The sequence below is a fragment of the Cebus imitator genome, unplaced genomic scaffold (assembly GCF_001604975.1).
Source record: "Cebus imitator isolate Cc_AM_T3 unplaced genomic scaffold, Cebus_imitator-1.0 Scaffold451, whole genome shotgun sequence".
In the NCBI taxonomy this organism is placed as follows: domain Eukaryota; kingdom Metazoa; phylum Chordata; class Mammalia; order Primates; family Cebidae; genus Cebus; species Cebus imitator.
The window spans coordinates 710,906-730,563 of NW_016107766.1; the positions used below are offsets into that span (position 1 = coordinate 710,906).

The window sequence follows — 19,658 nt, forward strand, 5'->3', positions numbered from 1 at the left end:
AAAGCAGCTCCATTTCTGCTCTTGTGCCAGCTTGGTCCTATCCCTGCCACTCCATTCTGGTTATCTCATGGGTGACTGAGGGTTAGGGGAGATAACCTAGCCTATTGCCCCTGCCCCTTGGAAGAATTGAGACTTGAGCAGGGGCTGTTCTTCCTAAGCCTTTCTTCCTGGGAGCACCACTGCCCCTTCTCCCCCCACGCCCATGGTAGGTAAGCTTTCAGGTAAGCAAAGAGGAATGCAGTCTCCCTGCTGTTCTCACCTCCTTCTTCCCTTCCCCTTCCTCTTCCCTAAATGCCCTCCCCAGTTTCTACTCCACACCTCCTTTTAACTCACCTCTTCCTTCCTCATCCTCCTTCCCATTTGTTTTCCCTTCCTCTATCCCTCACTCCAGCTCCTGAGTTAAATCCCTTCTTTCCAGGGCCCACCCCCTACACCTTGAGCTTCATCTTGGCCACGACCCTCCCCCACATGGCTTTCCAGAATCTCTGCAGGGAGGGGCCTGTCTTCAAAGATCTGCAGCACGCCAATCTGGCAGCTTCCTGGGGTGCACATGGGGAGGGTGCACACATGAGGACCAGCTGCCTAGGCTTCTGCAGTTATGCACTCACCCATGTGTGTAGAGAGGAGACAGGGTCGGTTGTATGTTACAGATATATCCAGCTGAGCCAATCCTGGGCTGCAGAGACACAACCACATGCCATATGTGCCTCCCTGTGGGTAACCGGGACAGGTGCATGGGATGTGTTAGTCACCAGGAGAGAAGAGATGGATTGCGACATTGACATTCTTCCTGCCCCTGGTTTTATCAGCTGGAGTACCAACAGGAATCTCAAATTTTCATTTCCTTCAGAAGGAAGGAAGTGCCTCTTGAGGAGTCCAGTAAGGGAGAAAACAGTCCTACATTTCCGGTAACTAGTTTTTATAGAGGGCAGAGAGGATAACGAAAGATGAGACTCTGGCCAGACCCGGGTGTTCTGACTAAGCTCACGGTCTGCTTTGAGTAGGGACCTGGCTACCTTCCACATGCATTGGACAAGTCATTTTAGTCTTCTAGGCCTTAGTTTCCTTATACATCAAATGAGGGTTGCTGGGAAGATCAAACAAGTGAAGAGTTGTGAAGATGCTGTGCGAACACTTGGCGCCACTGCACGGATTCTTGTAATAATTATAAAAAGTCAAAGTGCGTGTGTGTGCGTGCGCTGGGAGCTCGTTTTTCATAGGTCCCTTTCCAGGATGCCAGAATCTGAACTGGGCTCCAGGGCTGGGTGGGCGCGATCGTTCCAGCCCCCACTTCCAGCCTAGGGCCGGCGCGGTCGGGTTTTCCTCCGGCAGGCGGCGGGCTGACGGCTGCAGGGCGCGCTAGGCACGTGAGGCGGCAGCGCCGGCGCCGGCGCCAGCTGCAGAGGTGCAGCCCTTGCCGCCCGGCTCGCCTTCCGCAGCGGCTGCCCGTGCCGCTGGGCCGCCGAGCCCTCCCTCCCGGTTCCAGGGCTCGCGGCCTGCCCACCGCCCTCCGCGACCGCGACCCCAGCCCACTCCGGCCCCTCCGTGCCTCCCCGCGCCACCCCTGCCAGGACCGCGAATCCCTCCGGTTTCGGCGGCTGTGCTGGTCGTCTCCGAAGCGTTTGCGTTCGGCGGTGGGCAGAGGCTGCCTTCGGCTCCTGCAGCTCCGCCGGTCGCCACTGGGGGCTGCCACGCCGGAAAGCTCGGCGGGGACGGTGCGCATGGCCGCCGGGTTCCTGGGCGCCTCTGGCCGCTGGGCTTTCTCCACCGCTGGCCCTGCGCTGTCTCCGCAGCCCGCCCGGCTCCCTCCCAGATCGGAGCGTGTGATTGGGTGCGTGTGTGTGTGCGTGTGTGTGTAAGGGAGAGAGAGACCGGGAGAAAACGGGTACGCGCGTATGAGCGCGCGTGGGGGGGGCAGTGTGCATGCGGGGAGTACGGGGGAGTGTGTTTGTGTGTGTGCGTGTGGGTGTGAGTGCCTGGCTCCCTCTGGCTGAGACACACATACACGCACACACACACAACCCGGCAGGCTCGTCTGAACTTGAAGACACCCCACATTCCAAGATGCTCGAGGTTCCTGGGAATGCCTGGGGTTCTTCGATCCGGAAAATCCTACCGGCATCCTCCTAGGGAGGGATTATCTTTTTTCTTCTTCTTCTTCTTTAATCTGGAAGAGAAGAGAAGAGAACAAGTTGTGCTTTTCCCCCCTTCTTCTTGCTAAATGCCATGGATATAACTGAATAAGCGGCTCAGGGCTCTCCCCGCGTGGACGTCCGAGGCCACCATCTGCCTGCGTTCGCCGGAGCAGCCGGAGGGTTTAGCTCGAGCCTGTCTCGGGCGGAGAAGGATGCGTGGCCGAACGGGGGAGCCCGGGCGCCCCGCGGAGCCGGCCTCGGTGCCTCCCAGCCGGGGGTAGATGCTGCCTCGCCCAGGTGAGTGGTCGCCGCTGCTGCGTTTTCGCCATCCCCGGTGTCCTCGGGAGCTCGGCGCGGGGCTGAAAACGCACCCAAGGGAACCGGGAACTTTGTATCCCTTTCTTTTTTCACTTGAAGACTCCCCTCATCCTAGGGGCTCCAGCGGACACCCCCTTCTCTTTTCGCCCATCCTTATCTCGAGAGATTTCCTTTCCTCTCTTTCGTTTTTTTCCCGGGTAGTGGGGGTGAAACTCTGGCGGGGAGCGGGGAGACGGGGAGAGCGGGGTCCGCATGAGGCTGGAGAGCAGGATGGAGCGACGGAGCCGCGGGTGGATGGAACGGTTGAAAGCAGCATGAGAACTTTGCCGCCAGACCACTCTGTTGCATCTCCGCATATGCGAGGCCTGGCTAGAGCCATTGCTGGGGGCTGGATGGGGGCGCTGGGGACTCCCTGAGCTCTGTGGGCTGGGTGGGGTGGGGTAAAGCCAAGTGAAGAGGGGTTGATGCAGAGCGGAGGGGAGGAAGGAAGGCATGGCTGCAGTTTGGGGAGGCAAGTAAGGCAGGTTCAGGGACCCTATTCTGGCCTCAGGCAGAAAATGCGAGATTAGGGGGATTGTGTGTGTGTGTGCAGCCTGGGCATGAGAATGGCATGATGAAGCAATATGGAAAATGGCATTAGCCATGCCTAGGTTCATAGGGCTCTGTCTCCCACCCAGCCATGCCCTGGTTCTAAGGTTGGCCTGGGCAGGGAGAAGGGAGAGCAGTGGACCGTTCCGAGGTGGACAGTGCCTTGCTTTGCACAGACCTTCTGAGGGAGGTGTCCTGCTCATCTTCCCATCAGCCCAGTACAAAGGACAGAGGCAGAGAGTTCCAGGGAGATAAAACCTCTGAAAGCCAGCATTGGAGGGAGAAGGGAGCCTGAGCTGAGACCGCAGAGGGACTGAGCCAGACTGTTGCCAAGTGCATCGGGAGACAGCAGACAGCTGCAGACAGACAGACAGACAGCTGTAGGGAGGGGAAACATGTCAGAGCCTGCACTCTTGAGTTGGAATTACAGGGATGGTTATAGGTGCTGACCCCCTGCCCTGGCCACAACTGTGTGTTTGTGTGTGTGTGTGTGTGTGTGTGTATACACATGTGTATGTTTCAGAGAGGTGGCAGCTGTGGCCTCCATGGCCTGATTGGCCACCTAGGCTTCCAGTGCTGGGGGAGGGGACAGCTTCAGGAATTTGACCCCCTGCAGCTGGGGAGGAGCAGAGCTAGGGAGGAAACTGCCCTTCCCTGGGCTATGAAGTTCCCAGGGACCAGGGCTAGAGGTTCCACGTGGGCTGTTTTTCTTGTGTGGGTGCTGATTTGGGACTCAAGGTGGGGAGCAAGGGAACTGGGTCTTGGGGTTGTGCCCTGGTCTGGTCGCTGCCCTCTGGCAGGAGCTTTATGTAGCCATGCACAGCAGAGCCCTGAGGACAGTCACATTTCCTTGTGGGGTACATTGGAGGCTGAAGGGGGTCAGGGTCCCGTAGGGAGGATTCAAAAGCTTCAAAAGGCCTGCGCTTGGAGCCATCAACCTTGGCAGACTATGTCAGCTGCCCGGGCCCTTCTGCTGATGCTGGAATGTCATCCTTCCCTTCTGACTCTGGCTAGGAATGCAGAGTTGCATCTCTCTTTCTGGCCTCCTCACATGCTTCTGCTCAGGCCCCCTGCCCAGCCCTCAATTTAGAATTCTGGTCTAATTCCTCCCTAGGAATGCAATTATTTATCTTCCTGCCCTCATCCTGGGGATGCAAACAGCAAACTTGGCATTTGTGTTTCAGCCTCCGGGAGGCTGGCTCTCAGCTCCGTCTCTTGTCTTGGAAGGACTGGGTGCCTGCCATGGTCTGGAGACCTGGGGCTTGGGGTTTCTTCTTCTGTGAAGTGCCAGTTCTTTGCTCAGGCCCAGAAACATGAGAAGCTGGGGAGTCTGGCCTGAGAGAGGGTGAGCTGGGAGCTTCCAGGAGGTGAGGGTGAGGAAGAGAAGGAAGATAGATGGGAAGAAAATGCAGTCAGAGTGGGTGGGGCCACTGGGGAAACCAGGCAGCCTTCTGGCCACTGGAGTCCTGGTTTGATTGCAGGAGGAATTGCTCTTCTTATCTTTGCTTCAGCTCCAAAGGAAAATAAAAAACCCAGTGATTCTGGCCTCCAAGTGCCAGTTTGCCAAGCCTCTTCAGCCCGTGGGGTTGAGCAGTTTCTGCTCTCCTTTTTTGAGGGGTGGGTGTATAGAGGCATATAAGCTCCTGGCCTGGGGTCTGTCTACCCAGGGACAGTGGAGAAGTGAAGTTGGAATTGTTTTCAGAAAATCCCCTTTCCTAAGGTGGATATGAGACTCTAGGGAGTTCACAGTCTGATGGGGGAGGCTGCTAGACTGGAAGCAGAGACACAGAACAATAAACAACCTGGGATGGCCAAGTGGAATTGGACTCTCAACAAGAACACCAACAATTTGAGTGTTTTGTGATTTTTCTTTGGGTAGGGGTAGAGTTTTAGGGTCCAACTTATTGAAGGAATGGAGTTGTGAAATAATGGAATGAAACCTCAACTTGGGGGTCCTGGGTTCAAATTCTGGCTCTGCCACATCTTGGCTAATCATGTGAGTCTTTGTGTTTTGACCTGGTAAAAGAAAATAATAGCATATGCCCAGGAGATGGATTATGACCTGATGTTTTCCTGGTGGTCCCCAAACCCCTTTTTGAATCTGAGAGAGTCTTCAGTTGAAGCAGGGAGGGTTGGAAGGGAGGGAAAGGTCTTCAGAGATGCGGAAGATAGTACAGCCAGCTTCCCCCTGCCCAGGGAGCTGCCAGGAGGGTTTGCTGCCATCAGACATAAGCCGATTGTTAAAAGACTCCAGGAAGCCCTCCAGAAAACTTTGAGAATTGATGGTTGAGGAGCAAATTTCACCTCTAGGCCCTGGCACCTGCTTCCCTCCCTTTCTCTTGTTTGTTTTGGATTTTTATGGCCATGCACATTTCCTCAGGAAGTGGGGTTCTGCATTTTACAAGTTTCATCTGCCAACCTTTCCTGTCTGAGATTTGAATGTAAAATACCCTCCAGCACCCAGTCTTCTCTCTTTTTACTCTGCTGCCCATTCCCCCAAGGGTGGCGTCACAGGAATGCTATCAGGCCCAGGTAAAGGGAATGGATACAGCTCCTCATGGGGCCTGGGCGGGGCTTGTGATTGAACTGGGTCTTATCTGTGGAGTTGGGAGAGGGATACATCCAATTTGAGAGAGGGGCCTGGTTTTCTTACTGATGAAACAGGATGCCAGTGCTCCCCCTCCAGGGTTGTTGGAAGGGCACAGTAGCATGTGTGATTGCATTTTGTAAACTGGGCAAGCCCTTTAGCACTCAGAGCTATATTTGTGACCCTTCCTCATTAAGACTGACACTAAAATGTCAAATATAATTATGCTCAGGTATCAGGGCACTAAAGATGGGCTTTCACGGGTCAGTTTCATGTGGGACTGCGGTTAACTGGTGATTACAGCCAAGCCAGTGGACACGGTGCCTTCTGAGAAAAGGGGTGGTAAGAACCTGCAGAAACAGGGCAGTTTTGGTCTAGATAATTGGGTGGGACTGGTAGCAGGAAGCTAGGAAGGGGCACATGGGCAGCATTTTTGGAAGAAGCATTTTTTGGAGGGTTTTTCCTAATCACACCCTTCCATTAAATTTTAATACTGCAGATATACTGTGTGTATATTTATGCTTTGTATATCAAAGGATTAAGTTCTCTTTTTTGGCCTCCCTACCAAGAACACATTTTTGCCCCTTGGGGGCGATATTGTCCCCATTGAGGATGCATTGTCCTAAAATTAACAGAAGTTAGTGTTAGTTAGAAGAGGTGGAATAATGAGGCAGGGGAATCCAGAAGACAGTGAGGAAGACAGGTGCAACTTGCTACCCCACGTGTGGTCTGTGGACCAGCATCAGCATCACCTGTTAGCTGGGAAGCCGTGAAGAACCCTGTGCTGCAGACCTCCTGAGTGGGAATCTCCATTTTATCAAAATGAGAGGCGGGGACAGTGTTGGATTGACTGCCCAAGAACACAAGGCTAGTTTTTGAACAGAGGGTCAAAAATTGCTGTTCTGGACCACTCAGCTTGTTCAACAATTGAGTTCAAATGCACCAAGCAAGTTTTAGTAATGACACAGTATACACATGTCATGATTTATCAGCCTACATTTTGTTGTTTTGTTTTATTTTTTTTCTGAGTGATTTCCTTGCATCGTAACTGAGGGTTGTATAGAAGGTGCAGGAGCCCTGCAGAGGAGACCCAAGGCTTCCATGCAACAGAAAATCAGGGCATCTTTGATGTGGACAGATCTGGGCCTGCTTTTTTTGAATGTCTCCAAGGGCTGAGGCAAATGGAGACCAGACCAACAGACTGGAACTATATAGACAAGATATAGGTGTTAAACTGTGTCAAGCTGGATTAAGGAACAAAACTGTGTTCTCATAATTTATCAACCTGCTTGGGATTGTCTGCAGGAGAGCCTGGGCCTGCCTGGCAGCCATCCTGTATTAACAGGGCAGCCCCACAAACATGAAAGATGGCAAAATAAGTTGGGCTCTTTACAGTTCACTGCATTTGTCATTGGCATGTCCTATATTAATTCACCCACCAGCAAGAGATAAGCTATAGTCCATGTGCCCAGAAACAACATGAAGAAACAGAAAGCTGAGCCTCTCTGAACCCCTCTCCCCTCTGTGTCTCCTGCCTGGGCCCTCTCCCCTCTCTACCCCATTTTGGTGTAGGATGACACAGAGGAGCAGGTTCCCTCTTGCCTTAACTCAGATCTCTAATACACTTTCTGGGGATGTAAAGTCTATTTGGCCCTTCCCTTTCTTCTTCCCAGAGACTCACTTCCTATTCCTTTTCTCCAAAAGTAGCACTCTGTTCCCAGCTACCCCATCCTTTTTCATTCTCCTGTTAAGGAAACTTTAGTCAAAGAAGCCAGGGAGTCCCCAACTAGTGTTGAGGGTCTGTCGAGGCTCCTAATTCAGAATAATTGTAAAGTAGGCCTTGATGTTACGTGACTCTCTCTGGTCCCCAAATCATATTAAATGTGGCCACTCAGCCTACAGGACTTGCAGAAGCTTGGGGAATGAGCCATGTGAGGGTCTCAGTACTTGGTGAGAGAGCGATAGATGATGGCAGTGAGGGAAAAGGCATTTCTCACTTTCTGAGCTCCTGGAAACTCCTAAAAATGCCTAACAATGGCTGTAAGATGAGGGCTTGTCATTCTAAAAAGGCATTGAAGATTCCTGGATAGGTACAATGGATTCCTTGACTCAACCTTTCCTGCAGTGAAGCCACTATAAAACCTAGAAATGTCCTCCTGGGGCAGAAAGGAGGGAGGATGGATAGGGACCTGGGGTCACATGCGTCAGAGGTTAGAGGTCCTCCTGTAGCACAAGGCACCGCAGGCTGGTCAGAGAGTGCTTGCTGCGGCACAGGGGAACCTGGAATGAGCTCTCGATTTGGCTCTGCCCGGAACTTGCTGCATGACTTTGGCCATCTCGTCTCTTCCTGTCCTCACCTGTAGATCAGAGCCTGTGTGTTCTCCCAAGGCCTTTTCAGTTCAGGTCGTTGATCCTTTGATTTATGAGTCCATGATCCAGCCTCAGAGCAAAGACATCTCTGCAAAGCCATCGAGGCCCTGGAAGTTACTTGTCTGGGGTCCTCCATCATCTTTCCCATCCTCTTCTGCCAGACAGCACTGATCCGATGCTTTTCTTTGCTTCATGCTACTGACTGCTCTATGACCAAACACTGTAACTGGGTTTTGTTTGGAATGACCAGGATCCCAGGGCTGCCGTCTGATTGAGGGTGTCTCATTCCTCCGCACTCCACCACATACATGTGCACATACACACATGCATACACACACCCACCTACCAGTGTACACAGGTCCACATACCTCACACACATCCACACATGCATACCCACACATATACCTACACAGACCCACATTCATGCTTACACTTACACATACATTCACATACGTATATCCTCTCCCACATACACTTACACATTCATATGTACACACATACACAGAGGGACACATTCGCGTACACACATTCACGAGTTCGTATACCTACTCTTACAAATGCAACACTCCCACATATTCACACGCACACACTCCCTTTTTCCACTGCACTGACTTCTCCCTCAAAGACATGGGTGAGTGCCATTCAGCCCTTCCAGCTCACTGTCTATTTTAGAGAGCATTTCAGTACACAGCCTCTTGTCATTCCTATAGCTCTCTGACCTCATTCAGGAGGATAAAACCATGTTCTCTTCTATGGATGAGGAAACTGGCTTGGATTTGCAGGTAGCAGGGTCAGAATGAGACCCAAGACTTCTGGCTCCTGTCCAGAGATTCACCTACCCCTTGAGAGCTGCCGTAGCACTTTCTGCTCTGTAGAACAACCCTGGAAGGTAGAAAGGGTATATTTTGTCCCCGTGTTAAAGATGGGGACTAAGGACCAGGGAGATTCCCACACAAAGGATGACTGGACCATCTATCCTTCTCAGCCAGGACATGCGCAAGGTCCTGGGGCTTCTTCCCTCCTGGCTCTCAGTCTGCTAGAAGCTTTTATTCACACCAAACTCCAGTGAGAAATACCACCCTAGGGCAGCCCCACGGGCATTCCAGTTTCAATTCTGACTTGTTTTCACCCAAGTAGGGTGTGGGAGAAGAGTAGACTGCCTCTGTCCTCAGGGTGGAAGTAAACAAGCCCTCTCACTGCCATTTCTCATGATGGGATCAAGCTACGCTCATCATCAATGTATCTTTTTTTGTAGTCTCAGCCCATCCCACCTCTTGAGGCTATAGCTTCTGTGCTTTTCTGCCTGCCATGACAATGAGGTTTCCTTTAGCTCACTCTAAAGTGCCTCCTTCACTCCCTTCAAACTTTAAGGCCCAGAGAGCCTGTTCCTTTAGGATGCGGTGATCAATCCCATCTTCCTTCATCCAACCCTTTCATGACGTGATGGCTAGCAGTCTTCCCCTGTTTAGTTTAATTCAGCAAGCACTAATTGAATGCCTACTATGTGCCACCCAGGGGCCCTGACACTGCAAAAGTGAATTACCTCTCGAGTCTGTGTGTGCATGCAGCCCTCAGCCTCGTCGATCATTTGACTTATTCTCCTGCACTTTTTCCCCGCCCTGTGTGTGGACTCCAGGAATTGATGATGTTGGGGGTGGAGGTTCCAAGTTCTGGCTGATATCTAGTACAGTCCATCACCCGCATTCTCCTGTGTGTGTGTGTGTGTGTTTGTGTGTGTTGCTTAGTAGTCAGCAAAGGTCACACACAATTAACTGCTTGATGTAAAGCTGACAGTGGTGGTGGTGATGTTGATGGTGGTGACGGTGATGATACGGTGATGGTAATGAAGTCCACTTAAGAAACAGACTCTACAGCTGCTTTCCCAGCTCCCTCTCCTGCTCTACCACTAAGCTGACGTCTTACCATCTCACCCAAATAGAAACTGATAGGATGAAGAGATTTGGGGTCATCGTCCCAATTTAGGGACAGCTGGCCTGAAAGGAACCATTAATCTTCCTCCTTGCCTGAGGACTTATGTCGCAGGGCTAAGCTGGGAAGAAGGGGAGCTGAGGGTAGAGACCCTGGAATAGACTTTAAATCCTGGACCCTCTGCCCAGAGTCACACCTCCTAAGCACATAACAATAAGGGCTATTGCCCTGGAGGAGAGGGTGGTTCCCCAGGCTGGTGAGAGGCAAGAATCTGGGAATGAGGCTGTTGTCAGGGATTGTGCTTGTGATCACAGAGTGGTTGCAAATGGGCAAAGCAGGTCCCTGATGCTTAGCAACTCTTCCTCTGATGAGTGAAGACCAGTCTTTGTCCTTGGGAAGTTTATGTCTAAGGAGGAGGATAAAGCAGATACACAGGCTCGTTACTAGGGAGCATTCAGGCACCAAAATTCATGAATGGAGCATCTTTCCCATAGGGACAAATGTGCTTCCATTTGTAGGACTTGTACTGTGTTCTGTTTTCCTGGTTGTGTGAACTTAAGCAGGTTACTCTTTCTGTGCCTCAGTTTCCTCATCTGCAAAATGGGGTTAATAATAGTACCTACCTCACAGGGTTGTTAAGGAAATTAAATGAATTACTATACCTGAAATACTTGGAGCAGTGCCTGGCACATATTGAACACTACATAAGTGTGAGCTATTAGTAGTAGTAGTAGTAGTAGAAATAGTGGTATTTTTCTAAGCATGGAGAGGACCATACTTAGGAAAATACCACTGAGGAGCCTCTTAATGGATACTCCTTTCTAACGACCACCTCTGAAGTTAGACAGCAGCCTGGGGAATCTTCCCATGATCTCATTTGTCCCTTCCAACAATCCTACCAGGCAGGCAGGATAGACCTTATGATTACAGCCACTTTGCGTAAGGGGAAACTGAGGCACCAATGTTATAAAGTGGTTTCTGGTCCGATGGGGTTTTCCTTGTACCTCACAACCACACTGCATTCAGGTGAGGGATTGCCAGAATTTTGGAGCAGCTGGTTTTGGATGATGATAGCTTATAGATTCAGGACTGAACCTTATGCATGTTGGGATCAGATTGCTGGGAAAATAAGCCACGATGGGGAAGGAAGATCTCATTCTAGGCTTGGAATGAAGATCTCATTCTAGGCAGAATCTGCATGAAATGGCATGGGGAAAAGCAGGCTACCCTCTACACAGCACCCCAGAGGATGGGAGTCAGGCCACGGGGCATGAGTGTTGAAGCCTTTTGAAACCGTCATGAATGCCTTGGGATGGGGTGGGGTTAAGAGTAATGTCTACTTTATAGGGTTGTTGCATGCTTACTGTGAGGGTGCTGCTGTGCTGGGAGTACTCGGTGGGGACAGAAGGGATGGGGGACCTGGATTGGGAACCCTCTGATTCAGCCTGGCCTGGTATGTGGGGAGAAAGGCAGAGATATCCTCCTGGGCCATATTCCTATCCACCCCAACACCCTTGTCCCAGGGCTGCTCCTAGTGGTAGGAAGGGGACCCTCCTGGATCTTTTGATTTGAAAGGACTTGGAAAGCATTTGGGGCAAGAAAATGGGCCTTGGGCCAGGACCCAGAAAAGAGTATGAAAACCTCCAGCAGGGAGAACCGGACTGGAGGAGGGAATGCTTGTGGGGGTGGGGTTTTAGGAACTTAGGGGTCTCAGGATGTGGAAACGGATCATGGGTCCGTATCTAGGGAGGGACATGAGGTGATGATGGAAGGTAGGTATGGGACCATAGGAAGAGGACTCAGGAAGGTGAAGGCCAGAATCAGGCAGCAGCAAGAACTGCAGGAGAGCTGGGGGTGGGACCTGCCTGGAGCCCAGGCCTCCTAGCCACTCTCCGCTCAGAGCCAGGCTGGCCAGGACCCAAAGCTCCAGCCCAGTGTCTCTGTCTTGGGGTGGAGAGAAATCAAGGCCCTGAGCTCCTTCTAGGGCTCTGTGATCAGTCTGTCCCATAAATCTCAGGCCATGTAAATTTGGTGCATAATTGGGAGGCACTGCAGGTACTTGCAGCTCCAGGATGAAATCCAAGCAGCTCCGGGGAGAGAGCAATGGATCATGAGTTACAGGGAAGGCCGATGGGGCGCGGTGGTGGCTGGCCCAGCTTGAGGCGTGAGTTATCTCAGGCTGGGCTGCCCTGCCGTGCTGCTGTGCTGCAACGCCGGGCTGATATTTACTGTATATTGGTTTTTAAATTACAGTACAACATTGATTCCCTGCTCTTCCAGTTCAGCCCTCACTCTCTGTCCCTGTTCTGCTCGGCCTTTCTCTGCCTCTCCATCTCTCTCTCTCCGTCTGTCTTGTCTCTCTCCAATTCAGTTTTTAATGCAGAGTATTATCTTACATTATATCATGTTACCCTATGGAATTAGGCTTACACTGCGTTGTATTTATTGGAGTATGCGTTATATTCAAACCTTCCATGCATACAGCACTTTATACATCTTAAGGCTCCACTTGCAGCCATGCCTGTCTTCGTTGGACCTCATGACAGTGAGGAAGCAGGGCAAGCAGACTTGTCTCTATTTAAATGTGAGGAAACTGTAGCTCAGGAAGGCTAATGGAATGACCAGGTCATGCTTGCATTATATTATACCATAAGAATAATGGCTACTGGGTATTGAATGCTTGCTGTGAGCCCCATGCTATTCTTAAATAAGCTTTATGTACTTATTTTATGCCCACATTCATTCTGTGCAGTGGATATTGTTATTACTTCATTTTACAGGTAAAGGAATGAAGACTCAGAGTGGTTAAGTAGCTTGCCCAAGGTCGCACAGCTATTACAGTAAAATTCAGCTTTGAATTAGCTGGATTTAAACCCCAGCAGCCAGCTTCTGAGCCCGCTTTCTTAATCATGATGCATGCTGTCACGTGCTGTGATCCCTGAACTGGATTGGGGGGTGGGAGAGTGGGGAAGGGGTGGGATGGCTTCATGATACTACAAGAGGCATTCTTGTCCTCACATAGCTTCCAATTTTTTATATTTTCACTGCACCCAGAGGAAAGGCCTGGGGTCCTCACAACAACAGGAAATGTCCCCAGAGCAAGAGGCCAAGTTCCTCTGACCCCAATATCCACAGATATCTAGGGCCCCAATATCCACTGTTTTGGCCCCCAAGCAAGGGCAGAAGGGCAGGTGCAGAGTAAGGGTGGTGGGAGCCCTGGCTAGGTGGTGTGGCCACTGTCCACCTTCCTTCTTTCATGTGTCCATGGAGGGAGGGTGACATCCTGACCTCCGTGGGGGTCTCTCTCAGGACTGCCTTTGTGTGTTTCCTTGCCCTTTGTATCAAAGGCAAAGCTGCTTGTGGCCTAGGAGCACCTCTGAGCTGGGCCTAGCTCCCAGGGGCACAGTGAGCCAGTGGGCAGCAGGGAAGAGCTGGGGGCTCTGCACACTCTGCCAGGTCCAGCCCCACCTCACTAGTGCACAGCAGTGAGGAGCCCTGCTCAGTGCTGCCCACTGTGGCCTTAGATGACTGCTGCTTGAGCAGAAGTTGGGAGGGGTGACTGGGTCCAGCGTGGACCATCCTGAGGAGTCCCTCCTTTCCAGATCCTCACACCCCCTCTTCCTCCATCGTCCTAGGACCTATTGCCATGTCTGGCATCAGGCCACAATATGCCCCGACCCATGGCCCAGACACTCACCTCCCTGTCTTCCAGTTCACACACATGGGGAAGAGAGGCAGATGTTTTGGGAGAAGCATGGATCCCCTATGCTGTCTGCATGCCCCTTATTGGGGGTGGGTAGGGGAAGAGGGTCCTGAGCCTGAGGATGTTGTGTGTCCCATGACTCCAAGAAGCCATCCTTGGCAGAGGGCAGCCCCGCACATCTGCACTTCCGTGGCGCTGCTGTGAAGGGAGCCTTGCTCCCTGCGCACTTCTCACTTTGTCCTTGCTAACGGCGCCCTGCTGTCTCTACAGAGCTGCCTGGATTTTATCCTGGAGCCGCAGGTACCTGCAGTGCCTCCCAATTATACACCAAATTTACATGGCCCTAGATTTGTGGAAGAGGCCACACATTTATGGAATGTGTGAAGTATAAAGGTAAAGTGAAGCTTACACATTTTCCTGTGGGCTCAGGATCACCAACACTCCCCCTTGCCCACCCCCTTGCCTCATGAGGGACACAAACTGGGAGTGTAACTCTGAGAGTGACATTTCTATTGCTTTTCTTATTAGTAGCTACTATTTGATGAGTACTTGACATGTGAGAGGAATTCTAGCATACTGAATCAGGCCCAGGAGTCAGACAGCTGGGTTCAAATCTCAGCCATTCCACTTAGGAGCCATGTGCCCTTGGGTAAGTCACTTAGCTCTTCAAGCCTCACTTTCCCCTTCTGTAAAATGGAGCTAACAGCGGAACCTAATCCCCAAGGTTGTCATGCGTATAAAATGATAAATAGCTACAAAATGCTACAGCACCTGGCACATGGCATGTATTATTAAAGTGTTTGCCTATACCACAATTTGTATGCATTCTCTCATTTTGTCTCCCAACTACTTTTGCAAAGTAGGTATTCCCTCCCCGCATGTGTGAAAACTGAAGCTCAAAATGTCAGTGAGATTTGCTCCAGGTCTAGGGTGACCAACTGTCCCAATTGGCCTGGGACTAAGGGGATTCCTGGGATGTAGTACTTTCAGTTGTGTGTGTTTGTTTGTTTGACATGGACTTTCACTCTTGTTACCCAGGCTGAAGTGCAACAGCGTGATCTCAGCTTACCATCTCCACCTCCTGGGTTCAAGGGATTCTCCCTCCTCAGCCCCCCAAGTAGCACCACCATGCCTGGCTATTTTTTGTATGTTTTTAGTAGAGATGGGGTTTCACCATGTTGGCCAGGCTGTTCTCAAACTCCCGACCTCAGGTGATCCACCTGTCTCAGCCTCCCAAAGTGCTGGGATTACAGGTATGAGCCATTGTGCCTGGCCAGGGCTTTCAGTTTTGAAGTTAGAAAAGTCCCAGGCCAACTAGGATGAGTTGGGCGCCCTACCCAGGTCATACAGCAAATGCATGGCTGAGCCAGGATTTGAATCCAGTTTCTGACATCCACTGCCACACCCTGAGCCACTCTGGACACTCTCAGGGATGAAGGCTCTCTTAGCTGCCCACATTTATGGAGCTCTGGCAGGCTTAGAGATGCTGTTCCACTTCATTCTCACAAAACTCTGTCACTTTGGCATTCTTATCCAAATTAAAGCAAAGAGGGAACTGAAACACAGAGGTCAAGTAATGCACCCAGGGTCACCCGGCTAGGAAGTGGCCCAGGTTCGGATGGTGCCCAGGCCATCTGGCCCTAGCGCCTCACACTCCTGACCACTCTGCTGCAGCTCGCCTCCTACCCTTTCCAAATTCCCTCCAACTGCACCTGGTCTCATTTGTTCATCCCAGTGGCCTCTGGAATAGTCAAGGCAGGCACTTTTAAACCTATTCTAAAGGACAGAAAACTGAGGCTCAGAGGGGCCAAGTTCCCCAGCTAAGGTCACACAGCTTGTCAGTGATGAGAGCAGGATTAGGTTTCATCAGGAGTTCTCAGCTGAAGCTTCTCACTGTCGTTTTCATGTTTGATAAATGGGCAGGATGCCCTCAGTCCCTTTCAGTTCTGTTCAAATTCATATGAAGGTATGAGGTCTCCGTCCTCACTGGGGCAGCTGTGCAGACAGCAGGTCTGGGGAGACCTGGGGTCTTGCTGACCTTTGGCTCCAGTACTTCATTTGATGTAGTTGTCATTATCTGATCCTTCCCCCAGCAGGTAGAGGAGGCACCTTGTTGCAGAATGAACATGCCCCCCTACTAGCAGCACGTCTGCTGACTCCAGGAGCCCACCAGCAGCCCCAGGGATCTCTGTGGATTTCCAGCTCTCACTCCTTCCACTAGCTGGGGAGTAAACGCAGAAAAGGCTGCATTCTTCTGGTTGGGCAGCAAAGATGCTATTAATGCCAGATGGCTTCTAAGGCAACTAAATAAACAGGAAGGACACTGACAAGAGTCTATAAATTCTAAATGTTGTTCTGGAAAGTGGCCTGGGCCCCAGGCCCCATAAAACCCAGGCAGCCTGCTGGGTTGGTGGTGATTTATGGGCCCCTTCCTTTGCTGCGGGGTCATCTGCCCATCAAGCCTCCCATTTGTAAGGTACTTTTTCTTTTTAACTTCCCAACGCTTCCCGTAGTAATTAGCATTTCATGGTTGTCTTTAAGCCATTCACCTGGACGCATCACTCCCCCATTTAACAGACAGGAAAACTGAGGCACATAGGGGATTTGTGAACTGGATAATGACCCAGCTCCCTTGATGCTGATCTAGAAAGTTCTCTCTCTGATGTTCATACTAAGTAAGCACTTACTACATGCCAGGTGCTGTTGTAAGCACTTCACACTTATTACTTAATTTATTGCCCATGACAACCTTAGGACATAGGTTTTGTTATTATAACTATCATCTCTACTTCCTAGTGAGGAAACTGACATTGAGGGTTTAAGTAACTTGCTCAAGACCACGCATGTGGTAAGTGGCGTGCAAGAATTTGGCCCCACACCCTCAACCATCATGCTGTTAGCAAAGGATGGGAGCAGAACAGGAGGAGGGGTAGCTGCTGTCCAGGAGGGCCTGGCTCTCTGCTTCCTCCCAGGAAACTGTGGGCTTCCCTGTTCTGGGAACTCTGTGTTTTGGGCAGCTTCAGCACCTCCAGAGAGACGTTCCTCAAGGAGCAGTGAGGGCAGATGCAGGTCGATTGAGAAGTGCCATGGAGAAAGCACCAGGCTGGGAGTCTGGGTGCCTCCATGGCCACCCCAGCTCTGCCACCAACTGGTCATGGGTCGTGGTGTCCTCAAAGGCTCCTCCCGTTTTCCTCTCCATTTCTCTGATTTGGATGGAGGTGGGCATCACATGATTTGGGGATCCTCCTGATGGTGGTGACAGCAGCAGAAAGGAGGGCCACAGAGGCTCCAAAATTGGACCTGGCCCTGTCCTCACTGTCAGAAGTGCAGACTCACAGTGGATGCCCAAATTGCCTGCTAAAACCTGGGCTACTTAAAATATCCAGCACCACCTGGAATCTCAAGGTTCCACTATTTCAGGAGGACTCTGGGCTTCAGCTCCCTCCCTCCCCATTGCCCTGCCTCATGGGGTTTGCTGGGGGTTAAAGAAATGATGGAGCTTGGCTGCTGCAAGTTATCTACAGCCCAACACTGCTTTCCCGTGGGGGGGAGGTGCTCAGAGGAGGGGCTCTGCTGAGGGTTGGAGGAGTGCAGCATCCTCTTATTCTGGCCAAGGTCTATGAAGTCCCAGATCAATGGAGGAGAAAGAAGAGATTCTTCAACATGTTGCTAATCTAATCAGCTTTGCATGATTCTATTCAACTCACTTGCAGTTAATAGGTGTTTACTGAGCACCTAGTATTGGTCAGCTGCTCGGTGACAGAGGCTCATTAGACTTAGTCCTGCCCTCAAAGCGTTCCCAGTCTGGTGAGGAGGCAGAGAGGTAAACAGACAATTATAATTCACCTCAATGGTCCTGTGACTGGAGGCAGGAGCACAGAGTGCTTCCAGCAGGAGGTGACTCCTCTCCAGCTTGCTTCCGGGACCTCTCACTAAATGGCTGCAGCACTCTCTTGAATGGCCCCATTAAGTTCCTCTAGGCCACTGTCCCGTAGACACTGCGTACAGCTCGCTGAAGATGTTTCAGTGCATTCGGAATAAAATCCTAACTCTTTAGGTGGCCTGCCACGCACTGGCCGTTTCTTTGCCTCCTTTGTGCCTTCTCCCCATGTCCCGCACCCTCAGGGAACCATGAACATTTACTAGAAGATGTCATGTTCTTTTCCACCTCTGGGCCTTTGCATTCTGCCTGGAACACCATTTCTCTACCTCTGCATGGCTGGACCCTACTCGCCCTTCAGATGTCAGCTTAAATACTGCTTTTGGGGATGGCCTGACCACACCCAGCCTAAAGTTCGGCCCCTTGCTGCTCTCACGAAAGGGCAGCTTCCCCCCACCCCCTGTGTTCTTTCCACACTCTGTATCTGCTTGTTGGTGTATTGCATGTCCCTTGCAGCCTGTGAACAATGTGGGGCAGGAACGGGGAAGGGACAGGTGGCCCAGGGGTTAAAAGCGCAGGCTAGTGCTTAGACTGACGGTGCAGAAATCTGGCTGCACAACTCACCGCTGCATGACTCCGGGGAAGTTGCTTTATCTTTCTGTGTCCCAGTTTCTTCATGTGTAAATTGGGAAAAATAATAGTACCTGCCCCCGCAGAGGTATGGTTTGGGCTAAATGAGTTAATATATGTAAAGCACTTAGAACAGTTTCTGGCACATGGCAAGTCCTCAATAAATATTAGCTATCATTATTATTTTTATATCCAGTGCTTAGAATAGTGCCCAGCTCAATAAATATTTGATGATTGGCTGAGATACCTGGGCTGAATCTTCAAGGAAGCAGTTGAGGGTTGGTTAGAAAGAGAATAGTGACTCTCAGCCCTGGTTGCACATTGGAATCACCTGGGGGACTTTAACAAACACTGATGCCTGCCCTATCCCCAAGACAGTTGCCAGGCCATTGAAGCTTAAAAGCTTCCCTAGGGGTCTGATTCCAGGGTTGAGAACCACAGAGATGGCGAAGGAAAACATTCACAGCCCGAGAACATCGTGCAGCTGGCAGTGCCATGCTGGAGGGAACGCAGAGGGTGAGGCAGGGGCAAGGGAGTTGAGTGGCGGCACAGTAAGTCAGGGCCGGACCTGAGAGGGGCCTGTATGCCACGCAAAGGAGCCTCGGCTTGGTGGGGAAGTCCGTGGAGGCTCTGGAAAGCTTTTAAGCTGGGAATGACACGGTCCGATTTGCCTTTAGGGGACTTGGCCTGGGTGGATGTGTGGAGGATGGATTACTGCGAGTGAAATTGAAGGCATGGAGATCAGAGTGCCGAAGCTCTTCTGCCGCAGTGAGAGCGGTGCGGAGCCAGGCTTGTACTGGGCAGATGACTTGCTGCTCCCCAGTTTAATTACTTAATCCTTCTTGGCATGTCTGAATAGTGAAATCTGGGCAGTGCAGCATTCCACCTGCCCGCTCCTGCCCCCAACCACAGTGGCAAACGGGCGTCACTCTGGGCTGATATAAACCCCGTCTGGTCCTGACCATGGAAGGGTTTTTCCGTCTGTTTTCTAAGCCGGACTTCTCACTCTCGGTGAAGGTTCTCTAGTCCACACCCCATTGGCCTCTGGGCCTCTTGTCTTAACCCGGAAATCCCTCCCAGGCCCACTTCCTCATTTATGATCCCTGCCCTACCCCCTCAAAGTCCTGAGGTCTAAATGCCTCCAATGTACCGACTCTCCCCTAGTTCCAGGCCAGTCCTCCCTTGAAGCAACAGGCTCCCATTCTCCAGGGCTTCTCCCCCAGCAGAGGCTTAAATATTGTCTCGATCTGCTGTCACCTGGATTATAGGTGGTGGACTCATGCTTCCTGCCTCCCAGCTCCCTGGCTACCAAGCTATCTCCCCTTAAGTGTTCAATTGTCTTCCCACATGAGGCTGTGGGTCCCAGAGCTGGCCTTGGGAGGCAGGGCTCTTGACAAAGTGACCCGTATCCTTCCCATTGTACCACACCATTTATCCATGCTTGGAGGCAGTGTAAGTGGGTGCTCCTGTCTGGCTCTGTGTGATCTTGAGCAAGTTATCTGATCTCTGTGTACCTTA

General features: G+C 51.4%; 1 protein-coding gene across 1 annotated transcript in view; it reads left to right on the forward strand.

Moving 5' to 3' along the window:
• The first annotated feature begins 1,592 nt into the window (after window positions 1–1,592).
• LRFN2 (leucine rich repeat and fibronectin type III domain containing 2) overlaps window positions 1,593–19,658 on the forward strand; it is a 195,671-nt gene continuing 177,605 nt past the window's right edge. The window contains exon 1 of the mRNA XM_017511763.2: window positions 1,593–2,432. The gene's annotated coding sequence lies outside the window, so the exon portion shown is untranslated. The remainder of the gene's footprint in view (window positions 2,433–19,658) is intronic.